Below are 23,648 nucleotides of genomic sequence, written 5' to 3' on the forward strand. Positions count from 1 at the left end.
CTTTGGCTATTTGAGTTATTGTGTTTTCTGGTACATTTCCATTTATTGCAGTACTTTACAAGGGTGCGGCTCATTGATACTGAACCTATCCTCTTATCCTGGAGCAGAATTAGGAATTTTGTGTGAATCGAGTGTTCCAAATTTTTTCCTTTCAGATATCCGAGGCAGCAGCTGCATCAACTTGAGCACACTGTATAATGTCTTTCTCATTTTATTTGGAATACCGCAGAGAACAGTCTGCATTGAATTGGAAAGCAGAACTAAAACATTCTCAGAACATTTGCGGTGTTTTTAGCTGCAGCCTTTTATACCCAGTCGTCTCTCGAAATGGAATCATGTGACCTAAAGTCTTTGATTGGCACTCATCCGTACAAGTTCTGATGTAATGTGAAGCTTAAGTACTATCTGGTCTTTGAGACGTTTAATAATATTCTATCGACCACCCATCCAATTTCTATACCACTTATCCTCTCTAGGTTTGCAGCTGATCTCGAGTCTATTCCAGATGATATTTGGCAAGAGGCAGGGTATGCCCTGGATTCAACCATTCACACTCACATTTACACCAAAAGACAATGTTGATTCTTAAATAAACCCTACATACTGCTTATAGAATGTGGGCTGAAGCTGGAGTATCCAGAATAACATTGAGCTGAGAGAAAGTGCAACCTCCCCATAGGAAGGCCAGAACCCAAATTCAAACCCAAAACCTCAGTACTCGGAGGTGGCTTTCCAAAACTACTTACACACCTGTCCATCCTGTATACGTTTTCACATTGAACATGCAGTTTATGATCATCAAACTTAGAATGATGACTACATGTTGATGCTTTACCTTGAAGCTATTCGATTTTGGTAATGGACCACCTGAATGAGGGTACCACTACAAACATACTGAGGCAATAGTGCCATCTGTAGTCTGATATGAAGAAAAATGATTTCAGGTGAAACGTTCCAAAATTGACTGAAAGCATTCACCTGGAAGTGGATTATTGCTGTCTTTGTTTAAAATCTTGGGTGTACAGAATCCAGTTTGTCTTCAACTCTGACTCAGTGAACAAAAATAGTGGGTTCCGCATCATTTATCAATAAACTCCAAGCCATCATTCCTTGGCTTTCCGATGTGCTGTCCAAACATAGTTTTCTCTTAGAGTAAAGGGAAACATTTATGGTTCTGCAGTTGGGAGATTATCGAGTCTGACAGAGGCATTGTATAGTCTGTATTGTAGTCTGCACTGGGTTGACTGTGGACACCCAAAGGTCAGAGTTGAAGTCTGCTTCAGCCTATTCTTACTTCAAGTTGCACGGGCGGTGGATTCATGCTACTATGAGGCTGACATGTGACATAGCGACATGTGACACTTATAAACTCCAAATTGTCACGTGTAGTTTAACAACTTAAAAATGTGCAATTCACTGTTGTAAACTTGCTGTATTTGACTCCATTATGGTATAGAAATTCATATTTTCCAGAAGATTCAGCTCTCAGACTTGGTGGTAACGTCTACAAAAGCAAGAATATTATGTTTAAAACACGGGCAACTACTGGATAATTTACTTAGGATTTTGATACTCTCATTCATCATCCTGTAAGGATAGCTTGTGAAAGCTTGAGTGGTTCGACTTTTCATCTGTTGCCATCATTAATTCATGAGAGTTCCATTTCCAAATTTAGGGTCAGTATTAAGATTTTTTTTGTATCACCAACTAAAATGTGAGCTCCTTAAATCAACATAAGGCCGACGAATTACAAGTTATTTTATCATGTTCATTGTCCTCATAAGGCATTGTATTCATATTTTGTATATTTGGTTCCCAGGCGCATCACAGTTATAATTTGTTACTTAAGGAGAAGAAGTTTGGAAAATCCTTTATTACTTAAGTGGAAGAAGTTTGGAAAATCCTTTATTAGTTCAACTATGCAAGTACATTACATTCTGGTGAGTATAAACATTTTACTTCCAGTATGATGATTAACATCACAACGGGATCTATTGTTCGATTTTGTTGGCCACTTACCCTCATTAGGATCGCGTTTTTTTCTGGACGGAGCCTTTCAGCAGACTACAGGTGTACAATATAAACACAAAAATAATAATGGTTGCTTTTGAATAATTCTGCCAGAGATTTAACAATGTGATCATTACTGTGCTTTGCCTTTAGAATGACTTGAAATTGTGCCATAATATCAATTTATTATGAGGTGTCCGAATTATAGTATGAACACTGTTCTCAACACTTTAAATGAATATGAATGCAAATCATTTGATATTTGAATCAAATTTTCTCTTAAATCAATCACCTTAAAGTTTGATTATCAAAGGGAAAAATGCAAGAATACCTTTGTCAGCTTGAACTTGGTGCAAGACTATTTCAACAATGTAAACATAATATGGAATTTAAGCAACTGAGGATCTACGCCTGATAACGTTTTGTCCAGAAGCACCCCAGAAGGCTGTTTTAAGAAACCAGCCTGCCAGCAGAAATGCAAAATCTTTGTAGTTGTTGCTTTCTGACAGAAACCTTCTCTATGCACATGTCTGTGTTCAGAGTTCTCATCTTGTCTGCGAACTTTGTCACTGTGTTAGGACATGATTCACATCTGAGAAAGGCAAGTTGCTGGCTCCAAAACACAGCTGTTCCTTCCAGCCAAGACTTTCCAAACCGCAAAAACCCATCTCCGAGGGTCTTCTCAGCCAAAATGCTCGGCCTTATCCCACACCGCCTGGAGCCTAATCATAAAAGGAGGGAAAAACCAGAATTGGCTACTGATTGAGCTTCCTGGGTGAATGTTAATGGCAACCACAAAGGGATATTTTATACCCTGTGAGGGTTTCGATTAAAGATGGGACAATGAGGACGTAGATGAGGTTTGGGGTTGTCTTGGCGACATCTCATATATTTACGCCTTTATCCTTCCATGTAATCATCTGATTGCAACTGGAAACAATGCAATAAGATTATTTTACAGTGCATATTCACTGGTGTGTGAACACTTCCTTCTCAGGATTTTGATTAGCCACACACCACATTATCAGATGTGGATTACAGCCAAGACCATTCATCCAAGTAGTGTGTAAGTGCTATTTGAAGTACTTATCTTGCTCCTCAGTTCATTGTTGCACACTACCCTTGCAAGTCACTCGACACAATGATTACTTTCTCTTCATTTGTCATTAGCTCACCCGTGAAAAAGCACCCACAATATACCAAGCCGCCTGGCTCTCCACTGTCTGGCTCTGCAAGCTTTCCATTTCTTCTGTTTACTCTCTTCAGCAACCACGTTGCACCAATAATGAAGATGTCACAACTGCCTGTGCAGTCCTCAACGGACCTGCTTTGGAGCTCTGAGCATCTTTGTCAACCACAGTGACATCCACACTGTCATGGAGCTGCTAAACTCAAGTGCCACTTTTGTAGCCTCTTCTCATGTACGGTTCATTCTAGCTAATTGCAAACACTTCCATTTTTCAGTTTGAATGCCACAGGCTACAATAGTAATGTCAGCAATGACAATTCAACATGGTAATTTAACAATATAACATAGAGCAGGGGTGTCAAACATATTTTTGTCACTGGCCAAGGTGTATAATTATGTCATAGTTGATGTATCATATTCTGCAAGGTGCAGTAAAGTTTGCCTTCTCTGTGGGAATCAAGATTTTTGTGTGGTTCAGCTCAATATTTTCAATTGTCACTGTCTGTGCCTATTAAACTCTAACATTATGCATGGCAATGCGACACAGAGCTACAAAAGATCTGTGACAGTAATACGATACACGGTATATCATACATTGTGCAGTTAAATTTTTAATTCTAGTCAGAAGTGACTTATTGACTGTGATGACTGAACATCTCATGAAAAGAAAGAAAAACTTACAATTACTTTGACTGCCTGGTGTGTTTCAAAATTCAATTTCTCACCTTTAAACACATGCAAGTTTTGAATTATTCAAGTATCCAAGTAATACAATTATTTATTTATTTTTAAGTTTACCATGCAACTGGATAGAGAGTTGACAAGAGGTAGTTGTTACATTATGCACACAATATGCAAATTGTATTTCAACAATAACACCACCTTATAGAATATTATAGACAAATTCATTTCAACACATAAACTACATGTTTAAATCGCTGCACTGGAACAAATACAGTCTAAAGTCCACATTTTAAAGCCACACTGTGTAGAAATGTTTTTTTTTTCCCCAATGTCATCTGGCGGTGGAATGCAAGTTCGAAACACGCGCATTTTGAAGCACACGCTCAACGGTGCCTCAGCGAGACCACACTTTGCAAAGTCACCACCAATTCCTTCAGCGAAAGTGCAAGCAAAATATCATCACAAACGAATTGTAGTGTTCCCTCAAGCGGCGAAGTAATTCATTCATAATTCATTGGAATTGTTACGCATGTATTCATTGATCTGGCAAAGTAGTAGCAGTAGCAGAAAGATGGTGACGAAGCATGTCAGCCTCCTGTGATGTGAGGCACGACCCATGTCATAATATTAGCTATGTCATATGATTAGCTATGCCGAGACTTATGATTATATTTAAAAAATAATAATGTTCATGAAATAAAACATGTTTTTCACATACCAAATTTATAAAGGTTTTTAAAAATGAACATTAAATTGAAAAAAAAAATCTAAACACTGTCCCTTTAAAGAAAGAAAAAAAGTGCTGTTTGGTGGTGCATTGCTCTTAAATTGGCTTTGACAGACAGACATAAAAACTGCTGAGTTTGATACATTTCATTGCCAGAACCCCTGAAGGAGAGAGGGCAATGGTCTAGACTGACTGGTTGGTACAGAGTCAAATAAGATGACTGATATTTTCTTGCCTTTTTCTTTTCATAAGTGAGACGAGATTAATGAGCCCAGCTCCGTCCAGCAGATGCAATCCCACAGACACTGCCATCATTCAAACTGTCAGTTCTATCAATGGCACTTTAGTTTTGTGTCGTTCAAATAAATAACACCCCTTGATGACACGCTCAATCTCATTACGTGAACAGTTTTACTTTACCACCGGTGATATCATAGTAGAAAAAGATCCTCTAGACACTCAAAGGCATTAGTTCAGTCCTATTTGGTGCACACTGCATGACCCATACTGAGGGCAATAGGCGGTGTGAAGGTTCACAAAGCTAACTCTAATATGCACAGATTGCATAGCTAGTGCTTGATTTTTAAATTGCCCTAAGACTGACAACCAGTCCAAGGTAGAGTCTTTGGGCTCCATGTTGTCAGGAGTTTCAAAATGGTGGAAGCACATCAAACAGTATATATTTATGTACCATCATTGAATTAAAAAGAAATAAAATGCACAATCAGCTCCCATTAGGAGCAGCAATACTTCTGCTGGATTTGTATATAGCATTCCAACAGTAATAACAATATGCGGGGAACAAAAGCATTTCGCCAAAATAAAACACCTCTCAAGTGTAACCTTGGTAGATGGAAACAAATGCAGGCAAAAAAGTTAGGTCATATTAAGATTTGTTTTTTGCGGGTAAAGCAAATGCAAAATGAATGCACCTCATTGATAAGTAGAGCAGACTTTGGGGAATTCAGATTTGCCTCAAGACAGGAATTGTATTTTATGCTGGTTTGTTTACATCTACGACTCCAAGCCTTCCCGGGGACAATATACTGTTTTGTTACTTACGCAGAATGGAATTTAATATTTAACACATTGCGTTATGGGTTCCCACTGTGAAACCAGTGTGTTTTATCTCCCAAGTCCTTGATTGACTGACAAAACCAAAAGTCTACTGTTAACCTCAAATGCTCTTGACTGGAATTACTTTCAACACTGAGACTTGACAGACAATTTGCAAATGTTCACAACACTGTGATCATGCTGGAGCTATGAGCAGATTGTTATTTCACCAATCATGTTTGAAATCCAAAGTTGAATGATGAGACTTATTGCTGTTATGGTTGGGTCAGCGAAGATAACCTTAAATCTACGTCCAACTGCAGTCCAACAAAAATTAAATTATTATGCTACTTTGAAGTCCAAATACCCCAAAGGTTGTGCATTTTGGAATCGGCTGTTTGTTTCTATGTGCCCTGCGATTGATTGGTGATTCGTCCAGGGTGTTCTCTGCCTTTTAGCTGAGTCTGTTGTGATATACTCCAACTCACCCTGATGCTGAGAACAAGCAGTATAGAAAATGGATGGATGATGATGGGTATACAGACTGGGAAACATCATTTGATTAGGAGAAACCCTTTCAAGGTCCTTGTCGTCTTCTCTCAAGTTGACAGGAAAACATTTCAAAGACACCTTGGTTGTGATCTTATACACCGCAGTACTTGAAAGCTGCCCAGAATTTATAACTATGGCACATTGAGAACACATTGAATCTGAAACGAACTCTATGACATTACATGCTTGGTGTTGATAAGGGCTTGAGATGTTTGACTTTTTTTTATTAACTGGCTCATCTGGACACACTCGGACTCAAAAAACAGAACAGCGCTGAAGTGGTCTGGTCTCAGGGGCCTATTGAGCAGCAGGAGATCTATAGTAGGAAGTTGCGGTCTACAGAGGGTGGTCAGAGGTTTTGGGATGCGTGGGAAATGAACATGCTCTTTTGGTTAAAATGAAATAAGAAATTGATAATATATACAAAACTTGGATTTTTTGACATGAAACCCCCCAGAAGACATCGCTCTGTTTTCCACCAGCAACCTCACATAACAAACAATAATTACATCTCCTTGGTGTCATATGTAATTGTTATTGTACTGCTGGAACAAAGTTTTCTTTCATGCAAATTCTGTATATTTTGTTCAATTACATTTATCATCAGCTCATTGTCACTTAACAATTGGATTCTGTATATTTTGCTCAATTACATTTATCATCAGCTCATTATGTCACTTACCAATTGGATTGACTCAGTGATTGATCAGTAGTGAAGACAATGGTGAGTCACCGTCGGTTTTATGTTGATTTTTACTCTTCTAAGAATGCCTTAGCTGGTATTGAATATCAGGACAAAAAACATTTCATCTTTGTTTGTAGTTATGTGAACTCATGACCATTGATCTTGGCTGAACACTGCGATGAGATTTATTTCAAAATAAAATTTCAACGTATTATGATTTTTAGGTTCCCATTCAAGCCATCTCCCGCAGTTATTATCTAAGTCAGCAGTCAACTTGAGGATGGAGTGATTTGTTAAAACAGTTTTTATTTCAAGCATTTAAATGAATCATTTGTTAGCACATGCATGGTGCTTAACTTTACTGGACTTGAGACCGTATAAAAAAATCACATCCTCAATGAATCACTGCGTGAAAATGAATAAGACAATGGAAGAAATCAAACAGTTGCCATTTTCTTTATGATTGTACAACCTCATTAGTCATCAGTGCTTAAATTGCCCATAGGTGTGAGTGCAAGTGCGGATGATTGTTTGTCTCTGTGTGCCCTGTGATTGGCTGGCAACCAGTTCAGGGTGTCCCCCACCTACTGCCCGATGACGGCTCCAGCACACCCGTGACCCCCGTCGGGACAAGCGGTACAGAAAATGGATGGAAAAATAAAGCTTCTTTACATTCAGAGTAACCATAATGCATCTTTGAAGGAAAAGAAATTTCATTTCAGTATCCACAGTGTGTGTGCATGTGTGTGTATTTGTCTTTGTTTTCTGTATCTGTCGATGCCAAAATCTCAATTTATTTATGGGTTAGAACTGCTCTGTGAGAACCTCACGTAATTCAATTGCCTTACCCCTGCTTTTTATTGTTTGTGTGATGGTATAGTCCAAGGGTTAAGCCTCCTCTTGCGTTCCACAATACAGCTAAGATGCCCTGGAGCAAACCACAATAGCTGCATATGCACTTACTGTGGTGTTCCCTCTTATGGGTTAAAAAGTGTGTGATTCATGAAGAAAAAATAACAATCTGTAAATAACTCTGTTTTCCTGCATGGCCTTGCAATCCCAGGATATAGGATAATAAAATATAGCCTTGTTTCTTTAAGGGCTCCACCCTTGCTCATCTTTCTAACTATCCTAAAGGGAAATGAACATCTGACGACAATCGATGTGAATGTGGGGGGGCTTTCTCAAATGATGTCTTGTTGAGGTCCAACTAATGGACCTATAAAGTACAATGGAGAGGGTCATACTAATGTGCTGGGTCTTGGCAGATGATTCTAGGTTATTGGACACAGCAGGGCTTTCTTTCTGAAGCTAACCGCATTTGTTGAGGATCATCTTCCCAACTGCCATGAGGCTGAATTCCACATGTGCATGTTTGTTTGTGTAACTTTGAAAGCAAGGGGTCAAGTGAAGTCTAAAAAACGAGGATGATATTCCTTCACTCCAGGAGACTGATCTATGGTGAGGGTAAGGCAATGGGGAAGGGGGGCGACCCCGACTTTTAGCTCAGCGGTTAGGCCCCTGCGCTTCCAAGTACGACCTCCTGCAGGTACGACCTCCACGTAGATGATGCTTTTATGTCAGGCACGGCATGCTCGGATTTTGCCCTCCCTGATTCTGATCCAAATAAGGGACATGAAGCGTATTGGCTGGCAGAAGTCTACTTTCATTCCACAAAGGTGTATAAAGGCACAAACATGATCGTTATGTCTAATTCTACCAGCGCAAGGTCTAGCAAAATGCCAAAAGAAAGAAAACGTGTGCACAGTTGGGCTGCGCTCGACTTGCGCCTGGAACAAAAATAAGGCCCTTTGGGTCAGATTTTCTAAAATCCCAAAAAACAGGCACTAAATTATGTGTTCATCCAGTAACGTACATACTGCATGTATTGTTGGCAACAACTGGAAAAGTGATGGAGACCCCTATAGTTAGTAAGTGAGGGTTTTGCACTTTCGTTAGCTCTAAAACCTTTGACAATGGAACTTTTGGGAGAGGGCTTCAAGTGCAAAATGAAGTTTGAGTTATGGAGTGGGAAGTGAGTTACAGAGAAAAAAAAAATATCGCTACAATTATTTTTTTCACAGGCCATGTTTGGTTTAATTTCTCTAGACTTTTCATCAATATATTCAGTTTTTCATTGTAATTTGGGGGGATTTTACAAAGGAAAACACACACACACCCAAGGAACAGCAAGAGTTTAATCAACATGTTTTATTGTGTGCTTTAGTGATATGACTCATTACTCTTACAAACCATCTTGACATCTTGCTTTGTCATATGTACAGTATTTATTGTGGATCCTTGGTTTACGATGGAATTCTATTCCACTGCAGCGATGAAACTGGAATGTTAAGTAGTCTATCATCAAGCTACACTAAAACAGTACAACTGACACAATTACGTCAATTACGTTATTAGAGTGAAAAACATCTTTAAGCCATAAACACAACAAATGAAAATCTGTGAGTACAACGCGAACTCAGTGTGCCTTCTTGTTTAGCGTGCTGTTCCTCAAAGTCCAAAATGTTATATGTTCAGGCCGCCACAGAACGCCCTGTACACACACGCACACATATAATTGCTTATCATCTGAGCTGTCTAATGTGTGATCTTCCGTACAATTTAAGAAGCAATTTCTTCATCTTATCCTATCTTTGCATAACAATTAGAATTTTCTATAAGAATTGTTATGAGTAATAAATATTATATGTTTTGTTTACAAGCTATGTCTCATCTAAGTGATCATTTAGTACTCATCAATTATTACTGGCTTGTAATATTGTCTTTAAAATACCAGAGCTATTATGTAGTTTAATTCTCAGTGCTGGAGACTCATCTAAAGCTCAGTAACAATTTGTTATTCCTGTAGCTTCGCCTTTAATATCCTGCTTTCAACACATTCAGATTAATGGAGGAGCCATTCGAAGATCCATGAGAGGTTTATGAACCCCAGTAAAATGTTATTCTGCTCAGTCTTCCAAATGGTCAGACCACAAACTCCCCAATTGTGGCACTAACCGTCAGTATTGACCTGTTTTTCTGCTGTGGCCTGCTCCCATGGCTTCCAGTCAAAACTCAGAAGACAAGCCTCCAGCACAAACCTTTGCTCATATGGGAGCGTAACCTCAACCAAGCACTTTTTATTCCACAACAATATGGATATGGCCCATTGTCTTTTATTGGTTCAGGCCCTTTGAACTCTTGCCTTGAACACAGCATCTCATGTCCTTACCAAATACTTCATTCGGGCAGATATTTTTTTGGCATTCCAATGTGGTTTTTGCTGTTAAGTTTGTCAAGTGAACACGAATCTTGACAGACATCTTTACTATCCCTCTGACTTTTAATATTTGAACACTGAAAATGAGTCGAATGCAAAGAGAAATTTAGATAGATTACAATTTGGTTTGAATAATTTTTGTATTTGCCACCATTACTTGGGGGCAGCAACCTAACCTTAACTCTTCCCAGCTACTTTGTCCAGTTCTTCCGAGAGGATCCTGTGGCAGGCCAGCCTGGAGACAAGAGGCACTTGCACAGGCGGTTTCCACTTTCCTACGTCGTATGTGCATCCGACTAGGTCATCAGTGTAGATCTTGGAGTTTACCTGTTCAAACATTCTGCACACTGGACTTTCAAGATGTCAAAGCTGGCAAGACAGTGGTGTCATTTGAACCCCACAGTACCATAGCCTATAATTGTGTTTCCTCGAGGGCAGCCAAGTGATCGGTCCATGAGAACTTGCAGGGCTGACCTGATTAAACTTATATGAGACCAAAAGGAAAGGTTTTATTGTGGTCCTGAAGGCTCCCACCATATTATTATATATTGTGCAATATTAGTGTTAAGTTTTTTTTTTTTTCTTTGTTTTTTTTTTAATCTATAGTACTTTAGGGTTTTTGACTTTTTATTAAATAATATTTTACTGCCTTGTTGTCCCTCCCATTGGTTCACTATTTTCGTTGATTATACTTATTTCAAAGAGCCTTCATCAACCTCGATGCAGCAAAAACAAGTGTGGCTCTCTGAACTATAAGTACGTATGTAGCCCATTGATTGCAAAAATGCACAAAAACTCACACGGCCCTTTCTCACCAGTAAAATGTAAAACATTTTTGAGTTCTGAAATAACAGCAATAATCGTGGAAACGCCAGACTGCATCCCACACTGATCCGGCCACACCAATTTCTTTTTGGGGGAAGCTTAATAAACTGATGACGCTTGCTCAATACATTGTAAGGCCATTCCGACCAAAGGTGGGATTTAATGTTCCTCTGTGGGTGGCCCACTGTAAGCCAACATCACCTGTCATTTTGTACCCGTGCACATCTATGAATTGTATCAAATAATATTTTGGTTTCTTTATAACTCCTCAATGTCCAGTCTAGTGCGGTGGTGTGGCCTCCAAAGAATGTAAGACTATCAAATTGTTCACATATCAAATTCAAAGAGAAGGCATAAAAATACCTCAAGGCTGAACACATTTTTCTCAACTTACCCCACATTTCTTTCAATATACCAAACGTCTTTTTCAATTTATAATCTATTTGGAAATAATTGTCATGTTAGTTGAATGAAACAAACAATAATCACATTTTGAAAAAAAAGAATTGATCAATTGATAACTGTCCAAAGGAAATTTAAAATGCAAAAGACAAGCTTTTTAAATGTGGGGATGTTGAAGGGTTAAAACACATTTGATTGAGATGGGGTGAGGCTCTTTTGAATTGTCCCACTTTACCTTTGTAATTTCCAAAAAGCTACGAAATACATGCTAAGGTGACTTAAGCATAGAACCAGCTTTTCATGTTTTGAATATGAAAGTGATGATACAGATGAAAGCAAGCGACACTGCATGTCATCAAACATATTAGCATATTGACTGTGCAATCAAACATACTATATCACAGGTGTCAAACTCAAGGCCCGGGGGCCAGATACGGCCCGCCACATCGTTTTATGTGGCCCGTGAAGACAAATTGTGCATCAAATTCGTGTGTCATTACTAGAATTGCAAATTGTCTTCACTTTTAATATCTTTTTTTTTAAAAATTTGACCAGTTTTTACTCGTCTGATTTGAAAACGAGTTATTTGTCAGTTTGTTTTGTAGCTTTTACTGTATATAATATGAGGTGCTCATACATTTATTTGGGTTGACAGTCATAATGGCCCTCCGAAAGAAGCTATGACTACAATGCGGCCCGCGAAAAAAATGAGTTTGACACCCCTGTACTATATATTAATTATTATGGAGTGTATTTCAGGCGCCAAACGCAACATCATTATGTCGACAGTCTGCATATACCTTGGGTTGTTGTCAAGGCGATGCAAGGTTAAAGTTTTGTGTTGATAAGTAAAAAGAGGAATTGGACAGTGGTCATGTTTGTGCTTGGTTAAAAAGAGGCCCACCTGGAGGTGCTGGAAGTGAGCTATGTATATTCCTGTAAGTTTACATACATAGTGAACATTTTCTTTCTACCACATACTAACCACAGTCAACCTCTGTTTGAGTCCTACATAAAAACAAATATGAAGTCTCTTCTTCCCCTCTATTTCTTTTATGTTTATGATGACTGTGGCTGTGTGCTCGCTGGGATAGTCATGTCATTTCATAACGTCTTCCTATTGGTTGGTTTTCTGTCTGCCATCAAAGCAGCAGGGGTAGGGAGACAGACCGTGAGATAGTTTCTCTCCAAATTTGCCTGCTGCCTTCTGACAGCCCGTCTCTAGTCGCAACTCTTTCATCTTTGCGCCTGACTCTCTGTGAGATATGAGCTTTGATTAAGCGCACCGTTCTTGAGCTATAATGGCTTGTGGCTTTTGTGCAACACGTAGGCCAAAAGAGGGACCAGCAACAACAAAAGATGTTTAGAGAAGAATAATGCAGGAAAAGAAGAAACAAAAACACGTACTGCTTATCTGACAACAGAAACAAGAAAAAGAAAGCTCAAACCAAAAGATACAGTCCCATATACTGGTTTAGCATCTAATTGTATCTGGCCATGTGAAAGAGGAAAATATCAACAGTTCCTGCAGAACAGTAAACCTCCAGACCTGAATTGCCCCCAGAAGCAACAGAGGCCTTATCACAGACCGAAGCTAAGTAAGAACAAACACTTTCAAGGTCGCAATGCCAGAGTCCACCCAGGAACATCACTATGGGAAGTGAAAGATGTTGAAACAGATGTTTTTCATATTGACTTTGAGGCGTGAAGTTGATGGCTGCTCTGTTGCATTAACGCAGCACACCGTGCTGTTGGAGGAGTTCAATTTCATCTGTCCCAAATTACTCACAATTTGCACCTCAACATCATTTCACATGACTCAAGAGCTGAGCTGCCAGGGGAGTCATCATCCCTCTCTTTGCCCTTTAATGGATAATATTAGCGGGTTTCAGTGTCCTCTGAAGGTCTATTAAAATGAGGCTTCAACACCATCTCAATGTTAATTTACTTACGATGCTACAAAAGCAAAAAAATAAGGGATACACAATCCATGAGCACAAGTATTGGAAACATTGACAGATTTACCGTATTTTCTGGACTATAAGTCGCAGTTTTTCATAGATTGGTGCGATTTATACTCAGAAGCAACTTATATGTGAAATTATATACACATTGCTATATCATTTCACGTTATTTTCACACTAAACCGCATGAGGGCACTCTAGGCCTGTGAAATATTTGGAACTGCAACTGACAATGAGTCTGACGTAACCCACGTAGAAGAGAAAGTGCTGCATCTCCTACCTCCGGAGTTAGCGAAGTTGTTTAAAAGTGACACCAAGGATGAAGATTTCATTGGCTTTAGTGATTTGGAGTGACACGTATGATTTTGTAAATTTGTTACCATGTTATTTATGCTATAGTTATCTGAATAACTCTTAATATGTTACATCAGGCACATTCTCAGTTCGTTGTTTAGCATACCGCACGATTATTCAGCCTTGTTGCCTCTATTCTATTTTTATTTTAAATTGCCTTTTAAAATGACATGTCTGTTCTTGGTGTTGGATTTTATCAAATACATTTCCCCCAAAAATGTGACTTATACTGCAGTGCGACGTATTTGTGTTTTTCTTCTTTATTAGCCATTTTATGGCTGGTGCGACTTGTACTCCGGAGCGACTTATAGTCCGGAAAATACGGTAGTACTTTCTGAAGAGTTTCTGTGAGGTTTTTTGGAACAAGATGTATGGGGTTAATAATTTGAAACTTGATATCACTGTGGAAATGGTCTTTGGAAGCAAAGGAAATAACCAGCAGATTATATATACAATTGAGAACATGTCCAATCTGTCAAAAAGAGTCCAAAGTTGACTGCCTCTGTCATGCTTTGCCTCCCCTGTTTTCAATAATAAAATGGCATATTTCCGAACTACAGTAGATCGCTGTATTCTTTGTTGTGCTGCTGAAAATGCGCACCCACATGCAACTTAATGAAAAAAATAAAACATTATGATAAAAATATACAACAAACTGCATCTATAGTTTGCATCTTAGTAGTGAATTATACTCACAATCATTTTATATGAGCAACCTTGGTCAACTTCAATCAAATTCTAGCTCGTTTTCTTTTTCAGATGTGGTAAGGAATCAATTCAACTTCATGCAACTTATAAAGTCTCAAATGATGTTTCGATGCAACAAACTATAAGTACATGTTGTTTTGTTCTTTCATGACACCTGGACAGCATTGTTGTTTTTGCGCACAAATTTTCAGATTACGTAGGCATGGTGGGTGTGTCATGAATCTGGATGGGAGAATTGCCGTGTGTTTAAACAGCGCAAGCCAAGTGCATAATAAAATGACTTAAGCGTGAATGGGAGACTATGGCCCAAAATGACTCACAAGGTTAAAATACTGAATCACAAACATCAGACAATTAATAGAAAAGAGTATGGTTAGTAAACAGAAACTAATGACTTGGCAAACAAACAGTGTCTTTGGTTTTCCATGTGCTGCGGTCAGTGTGTTGTCATGTGGCACTTGTGGTTTGTTGTGACACATTCTGACTTGCTAAGACTATTTTTTTTTTTTTTTTTACCAAGTCAAAGGAAAGCCGACCAGAAAACCAAAATTATTCACAGTAGAAGAGTGTGTCCTCGTATGGGGCCATATTCTCCCATTTGCACGTACTGCAAGTCCTTAGTGAAGCACCCAGACCTTAGCCCTTTTCATTTATGTTGTTCTCCCCTCCAGACGTCTGTCACAAGTTCTCACAACTACTATGCATAAACTCTGAATGAATGTGACCACACCAAACAAGTGTGATTCATTGACAACAGAAGCTGTCTGGACATCATGGAACATGGTGTTTTTCTAACATGTGAATATCATTGAACTCCATTAAAAAAAAGAGGCACACTTTAAAATTGAAAACCTCTCAACAATAGCGGTCAAAAACATTTTTATTTGGACCAGTTTCATTTAGACATCTTTTTATGGACCAGTAGGCTACAAGAAACAAATAAAAGCAAACAATTAAATAAATATACATTTCTTTATTAGGTTGAATCAAGTTGCTGTAATTATTGGAAGAGCACATTTTAGGACAATAGAAACTCAGTCAGGATAATGTTAAATATTCTTTGAAAGTTGTAAATCAAAATGAAATTTCACGTCTGTCATTTTAAAAAAGTGATTATATGTAGACTAGTGATGTATGATGCGTTTCTTTGGCTTCGATAATGTAATACTTGTTTGCACTAAGCACATGCTTGTTTGTTGTTGAACTTGCTTTGCAAACGTAATGAAAAGAAAGATACCAAAATCCATAAGACATTTTTCCCAGAATGCATTTTGTTTGTTTGCTTGTTTCAAGTTAGATGGCTCCAGCATTTTGATGCAATGCTCTGCAGTGCATTTATCTAGAATAACTGCAGTATGTTGGAGTGACTCACCATTTTGACAAATCATCCTGAGCATACGTCAGAGCTCCCCTCCCTTTAACAAACTCACAGAAGGTTGTATTTCACGTGAGTGTAATACGTCAGCAGCCCTCAAGCCACACAAATGCTTCTTTTAACTACAGCTTCTCTATGTCTCTTTTATGAGGTGTCTGCCAGAGCAGGTTGGCCCGTTGCATTTAGGAATGAAAAGACCACTGCTGCTGCCAAAAACAGTCATGAGTTAAGAGACAATGGCAACTGTGTGACTATCCCAAATCCACAATCCTAACTCCTTGTAATTCTCTATTCCTTCTGTTTTGGACATCAACTTGGCTCTTCTTCAATTGGTTGTCAGCTTTGGAACATTGAGACAACCCAACAAATATGGTTTTGCTTCTGGCCTAAGGGTGAGCAAACAAAACTGAAGCAATACTTACATTTTGTTTTGTCTACAGACAGTCACTGTGGATCCGTTTTGAGATTCTGCGTATTTTAAGACAGATGGCGTGAAGTTGCAAGGGGATCTAGCAGAGTGTGATTTGCCGCCCATCCATTTATGGTATCCGCTCCTGGCCCTGGTTATGTAAATGCTGAGCCTTGAATAATTGGCATTGACAGATGTAAGAGAATTCTACACATCCAAGTTACAAGGGAAACAATTGATGATGACGGATCCAGCTAATACGAAGTCATTCAACAATGATGTGTGGAAAAAGGCCTACAAAATGTTTCTAGTCTTAACTATTAAAACCTGATCAAATTTTGAAGAAAAATGAAATATGAGAAAACAATGATGAAATAAAGCCAGGACAAACTCACAATTTTAGAAGAAAAGCAACGGAATTCCTACGGGAATACAGTTACAATTTCAAAGGTTATATGCCAAACATGACAGGCTACAGATCTTGGGAAGTGTCAAGAAATATTGCTACTGCCTTGAAAGTCCGATTAAGCACAGTGGCCTCCATTGTTCGGATTGGAAGATGTTCAGAATCACTTGGACACGTCCAAGAGTTGGCTGCTCATTTAAACTGAACAATAATCTGAGCGGAAGGTCCTCCGCATATAGGGGTTTCTAGCGACCCTACCTTGTTTTTTTGGTTTTTTTTGGTGCTTCAGAAACCCTAAAATGAATCCCATTTTATGGTTTCCAGTCATCTTTCGCTGTGACTCAACATTTAAACAATCTTTTATCAGATTTGACACTTTGATCATAGATTTTCCCAAAAGTGTTGTGCTTTTCTTTCAGAAACGTGGGAATGTTTTTTTTTCTAATCTTTCTCTAAATTTATCTTGGCTGGGCCAGCACAGTGGCTGACTGGTTAGCACATCCACCTCACAGTGCAGAGGTAGAGTTCAGATCTGGGCTCTGGCTTTCCTGCGTGGAGTTTGCATGTTCCCTCCTTGCCTGCATGGGTTTTCTCTCTGTACTTCGGTTTTCTCCCAAACATGCATGTTAGGTAAATTAAAGACTCCAATTGTGCCCTGCAACTGACCAGTTGAGGGTGTACCCCACCTCCTGTCCAAAGGCAGCGAGGATAAATGAGACAGAGAAGAGTAGAGTATTTGATCCAGGCAGGAGCTCTGCACCCCTAATTATAAAATTGTACCTGGCCTTGGTCAGGAAGGTAACCAATAAGAACCCAATAATCACTCTGTTAGAGCTCCAGCATTTCTTTGTAGAAAGACCAGAACCTTCCAGGACAACCAATTGTGCTGCAAAATAAACTCTATACACTTTCATATTCTATTTAAAGTTGCCTGTTAGCTTCTGCATGGCATGTTAATACATAATGATACATGGGAAAATGTGTTCAAAACTCAAGACCAGGTTGATGCCGAACATGGCGGCACAACGTATTGTTGGCTGGTGGAGCTACGTATATTCTCATCTTTATAAAACATTAACTTTTACAGTAATGCTGTTTTAACCTCACAAAGTACTAGCACCGAACAACCGGATATATCTGATACACCACCATATGCTATTACATTTTTATCGGCAGAAATTCTTTTTCAACCAGAAAGCGTCCATATAGCTTGTAACACATTGGAAGTGGAAAATGTTCTGCATGTGTGTATATATATTCCTCTGAGTGCGGCCTTCATGCTCTCGTGAAAAAATATCAGCTATGTTAGTGAGCTGATCCGGGCAGATTTATTCAAATGGTTTAGTAATTTCTAACAATTGTCAAAGAAAGCTGTTTGAGTCCATAGCTTTAGGCTACCATTGAAAGCTGTTAAAGGGATTACAGCTGCGGTTTTTGTCCACATTTCAACTGTTGGCAAGGCTTTCATTCACTTTTCCATTTTGACAGAAAATATTTAAATAAAGCACAAAACTGTAACATCACATGCCGACACGTTCATACTTCTACAAAGCAAAGGGAATACCACTTCTTTGAGTCTGTTTATTGGAAGGGACAGGTGGGGAAAGCAAGATTAATGGCTTCAGCGTTATTCTACCAAATCAGTTTCCAATAAAACTCAAAGAGATATTAGAATCCGAATAGCATGAGCATTAATGTGAGTGATTTGACTGATGAGTGGTTCCAAAAGCCTGCAGGTGATTCTTTTACAGCACTGATATCCAATTCAAACTGTTTTATTAGCGTACAATTGTTGCTTCAAGTGCCAAAACCTCTCAAGTACTACTCTTGTGGAAAACGCTCTGGTTTAGCATTCAAGCTTCTGCTGGATTATATCCACCTCCTTTTTTAACAGCACAGTATAATTCTATTTTACATGATGGTCATGGTCAATGTGAAGTTGTTAACTTGACGGTGACTTGGCCCTGTGTTATAGTTTGTTCGTTCAGCTTCTCTGTAGGCCACAGTATCGTTTGGCAAGATGCTTTAGACCAGGTAATTTTGAGAGAAAATGTTTAGTCATCGATTTGTGACCTCAAGCTGCAGATCATAGGGGCTTCTGCATATGATGGGAATCACATCAGCAGCTCAACTTCTGAATAGCTATAATAAAAAAAAAGTCCAGTCCAGACTTGATTGTAATTAATATATTGTGGCCTAACCATTAAAAGGTTGTTGTGCATGCTCGAATACCCTCCAGTGTTGTAGAATTAAATCAATGCTGCAAGGAAGAGTGGGCCAAAATATATTTTTAACACCATTACATTTGAAATTTCCATGCATGTGAACTTGTGTCGGTTACCTTAAGCAACCTTTTCTGAGATGTAAATCTATCTTTTATGGTAAGCCCAAAAGTATCCCTCCACAGAGAGTGTGATCCCGACACCATGACTTTACCATTAATCCATTGTTTGAATGGGCTGATAATGTAAGCATACTTGAAGTACCTCAACCCACAAAAAGTTTAAGCAAATAAAGATTTTATCCAATATTCCACTTTATGTGCCTTCAGCAGTGCAGTGACCAAAAGAGAACTGAAACTAGTCATTTTTTATTTGACCAAATCATCATAGATAGACATTCCACACAAAAAAAACACAGATGTGATATTTTGATTCTTAGATGATTTGACCTCAACAAAGAAAATATATCATCTCACTACATTGTTTGTTTTACAATTCCTTAGGAGAGTAGTTTTGTCAGTTTCATTAAAAAATGAGGGGGAAAAAAAACCTCCTTTCCATTGCTATTTTTTATTGCTGACAGTGTCTCATCTCATCTGTTTAATTTCTATTGTCCTTCCTTCATCAAGGTTGTCTGACGTGCTCTGCTCTCTACAGGGTCAGGTCCAGGTTAGCGTTCAACCTCCCTCACATCAGGATACCAAGATGTATTTGGGGTTCAGGAGAAGGGTAGCCAGTGACGGCAACCATCTTAGAAATACTGACAGGACATGTCAGCGGGAGCCATGATGGATGGAAACTATTAGAGATGTTGGGCCACTTCAGGACTGGGTCAAAGCTGAACAACAGAGACATTTGCCAGATAAATATGGAAGACTAGCGACCTGACAGGCAAGTATGAGAGCAGTTCTTAATAACCTGACACCTTGGACCATTTTGTAAACTTTGCGTAGCACAATACAATCATCCAATATGTCTCCAGTATGAACTATTTTTACATTTAAAAGCTTGGACTGCACTCCAGGGCTCCTCATTATCACCATTTGAGGAGCATGATGTGCCTTTTCGATACGAGGTGAAGGCCATTGTGGTGGCCTGTGGTTGGGTGCCAGTCAGCTCATCATTGGAGTGAAGGCCTTCCCTGTGAGAGAAGGTATCACCATAGCCTGTTGGCTGACAGCTTCTGGGCCCTTATTGAAAAATCAATGTCCATTTGTGCGTCCAGCTCACCTGGCCGCCTGCCAGCTCGGCTGAAGTCACCTAATGAAGCCTGATCCCGTTACCTAATTCCTCATTCACTGAGTCAAAGTGACTTTGTGGATGAAGTCATTCGCCCATCAGGGACCTCAGGGGCGAGTTCTAAACAAACCCTGCAACTTGTTGTTGTTTTAGATTTAGTTTGCATGCTTCTGTGGAACGTATAATCCGGCATAGCATGCGGGCATGGTGAAAATCACTCTATGGCTGAGGCAATTTTGTTAAGACATGTTGGCCGCAAAATATATGACTTACTGGTGATGCGCAGGCCTAAAAATGTTACAAAGTTTATTCAGAATTACAAAAAGCCCCTTTAACATCTTCCAGTCATGTTTGAGCTTCTCAGCTTTCGTGTTAACGTTCATCTTGCAATTACAGTATTAAAAGAATCCACTATTGAGCGTGGAAGCGAGACAACGTGACAACCCAAATAACACGGATTTGTCATGTCAGCCAAAGTCTATGTGATTGAAACTCCAACGTAATGCGTCGGGCTACATCAATCTTTCCAGATCACAGCTTTTTAACATCTCATGAGTCACTGTGCAAACATATAACCATCTAATGCCAGTCTCGGTCAGCGCTCTCTCATTACACTAACACTGACCAAAACCATGGCCAGTGATTCACCGAATTACAGTTAAATTATAAGTGTGAGTTTCCTTTTAAAAGTAAAAGACTCAGGTGAACATTGTTTGAGGAACTTAAATGTAAGAAAAAATGGATTTGGTCTATGCATTGAAAATGAAATGATGCTGCTGTCAAGGCACTGCCGTTTAAGCGGTGGAAAACCTGCTCAACCCTTCTGTCTAATAGCATACCACAAATGAGTCATCCCAGGATGGATACCTAAAACCAAAATGCTGTCTGGATCCTTGGCGAACTGCGGTCATCTTTTCAAGCCTCGTGGATAAACCTCCATGATATCACAGCTGGGACTGAGGCTTTTCTTCCAGTCACTGTGCTTGGTTTACCATTAAATGGATCGAAACGTCACAATGCCATTGTGTATTGTGATTTCTTTTTAGTCCATGGAAGGAGTGCGGTCTAATTGTGTCTGAGAAAACTTTGCTGTGTGTAAACACTCGGCCACTCTGACTGATCATTATGTTAAATGTCAGCTGGCTTTAAAGTTGTGGCCGAGGCAGCTGAGCAGTAAAGCCACCCTTCGTCAGTGGATTACAGCTCTCTGTGAACTTTCATCCGTCTATGGATGAACGGGCGGCAGCAACAGGAGGCTGTAATCCTTTGGGCCACAACAGCAGTTCCTGATCCAAGGTGGAATGAAACATCCAACAGTAAAACCCCAATCAGAACTGGACTGGAGCAGCAAGCTGCTCATCATGTGGATGATGATTACTGCAGTACACGAGGATGTTATTCAATCGCTCTACCTCAGGCTGGATGCTGTGCTTTTTACCAACCTTGGGGGAGAAAATGACGTTTTGATGATGAGGGGTTAGGAGAGCATTCTTGATCTATCTTTGTGAAAGTGTGAGTCATTTTGGGTATTGGAGGAGGAATGGACAGGAGTGAGGTCGGAGAGTGAGGAGGATAGAATGATGAGGTGGAATCGCTTGAGGGAGGGAAGGAGGAATGGAAATTGAGAGTGCTTATCACAGACAATTCTGTCCGAGCACGATGACGTAGTCTGTCTGAACACCTTGTTCGTCCCTTGTCCGACCTAATTTTTACACTCAGCCTGCTTCCTGTTACTTAGATGTGAAACCAAGGTATGAGTAACCTCGAACATGCATGTGATATTTCGTTCTCAAATTTCTCTTGTTATCGGGAATGCCCACATCGGTGCTGCTGTCTTCCCGAGCGCATACCATCCCTGTCACTCCCTCTGCTCTGTAGTATGGTCGCTTCACAGAGAAGGCTATGTGTAATGCAATTTGGTTGATTAAAAGAAAACATTAAAGCTGTACCTTATTGAATTTGACGGCACGTACGGATTTGGATCTCACTGGCCACTCTGTTTTATTGGCTGGGATGAAGGCAATCACGTCATTCCCCATCGTCCGCTGCCCCCACCGCTTCCTACAATTCAGTACACCAACCTCCCCACCTTTGAGCTCCGCCTCTCCATCTCATCCTGCCCCAGAGAAACCTTGGCAGTAGATCGTCCTGCATTTGTTTAGACCTCCTGTCTGTCTCTTCTGAATCCCCTCACTAACCTTGACTGGGACAACAGAGAACAAGGCAAATTACAGAGGGATGAAAAGAGACTGACGGAAAGATCATTGGGATAACAAGAATGGACTCATTTTGTGTGTGTCAATTAAAAGACTGATAGATCATTAATCTTCAAAACAAATGGCTTCGAGGTAGTCACCTACGTCCATGGCTGTTAAGATGACTCATACCTTGTCTTTTAGACTGTAGCATGACTTTCAGAAGGTTAGAGGACAGAACGGTTGGTGTGTGTGTTTCACCTTCAGAGAGTCTCAAACACCTGCCAGACCCCTAAATCTAGGCCAATACTTTATCCATTTGCCATCGCCATTCCATTTATTAGAGATTAGTCATGTACAGAAGCAACAAAACAACTTCTGAGCACAAGTCCTGTATTTGGATGACATCATCATGAATGCTTCAGTTACGTATGCTGTCTGAAATGTAAACAGATCACCCGAGGGGTGATGTAATGCATCAGTATTTTCAGCCACTGAGTTGCAGTTTTCAACCCACATTGGCAAAGTGCATTGTTGAGTCATTTGATGAAACTTATTGCAAAGTGAAAAAGGCAAGACGATTAGCTGAATTTGATGCTGGCCTAGCTTTTTAAACATTGATCGATACATTAGTGAATAACGTCATTAGTATGCTGTCTGTAGGCAACATTTTTTTCATTACGGTGAGGGAAGGGAAATGCAGTCATTCCATTAGAGATTTTTTGTTAACTCTTTCAGCGTGAACTTGTTTTGCATTGTCACCAGGAGTCAGATGGGGAGGATTTGTCTTAATGGCATAATCTCTTTGTGTTCCTACTTTACATATCAAGAGCATGCAAAAGTGAAAAACATAAAAGTGAATTGCAGAACAGAAACTAAAACTTGACGATATGACTGAGGAGTATATGAATGTGGCTACTTAATTGTAGGTTCAGTAAGAACACCGCATTTTCATGTGGTAACATTATTGCATCCATGCTTTGTTAGATCCATGGTAAACTGAGACAACCCAAAACTCTTGAATTAACTTAACATATTTGTTTGACAGATTTATTGGCCATGTGGATGTTTTTACAAATACTGTTCATGTCTTTACATGCATGGTTTGAGTTTCATCCATGTCACAGTTGCAATCTAAGTTTCCTCTACATCCCTGCAAGGTGCATCACAAGATGAATATTAGAAAGAGGAAACATGAGCACAATGGAGATAAGAATTCCTGAAAGAGTCGGAAGAGGCGATGATGGGACAGTGAAGAGAAAGCATATTTGAAGGTTACGATGATCCGAATGCACCACCTTCCATCGGTACACGATACAGCTCTGAAATATGAGATGTGAGCAGATAGAATTGTGTGCTAGAATTT

At 39.5% G+C, this 23,648-nt stretch overlaps 1 long non-coding RNA gene across 2 annotated transcripts; it reads left to right on the forward strand.

Annotated features, from left to right (window-relative positions):
• The first annotated feature begins 1,810 nt into the window (after positions 1 to 1,810).
• Positions 1,811 to 22,979, forward strand: LOC119136351. 2 transcript variants are annotated; one of them, XR_005100717.1, is made up of 3 exons: positions 1,811 to 1,940; positions 19,506 to 20,001; positions 20,074 to 22,979. It is a non-coding gene; the product is annotated as an uncharacterized LOC119136351 (long non-coding RNA). The 2 variants fall into 2 exon arrangements; XR_005100718.1 differs by lacking the exons at positions 19,506 to 20,001; positions 20,074 to 22,979 and adding exons at positions 2,589 to 3,076; positions 3,181 to 3,925.
• Positions 22,980 to 23,648: the final 669 nt, after the last annotated feature.

Source organism: Syngnathus acus, chromosome 16, assembly GCF_901709675.1.
Source record: "Syngnathus acus chromosome 16, fSynAcu1.2, whole genome shotgun sequence".
In the NCBI taxonomy this organism is placed as follows: domain Eukaryota; kingdom Metazoa; phylum Chordata; class Actinopteri; order Syngnathiformes; family Syngnathidae; genus Syngnathus; species Syngnathus acus.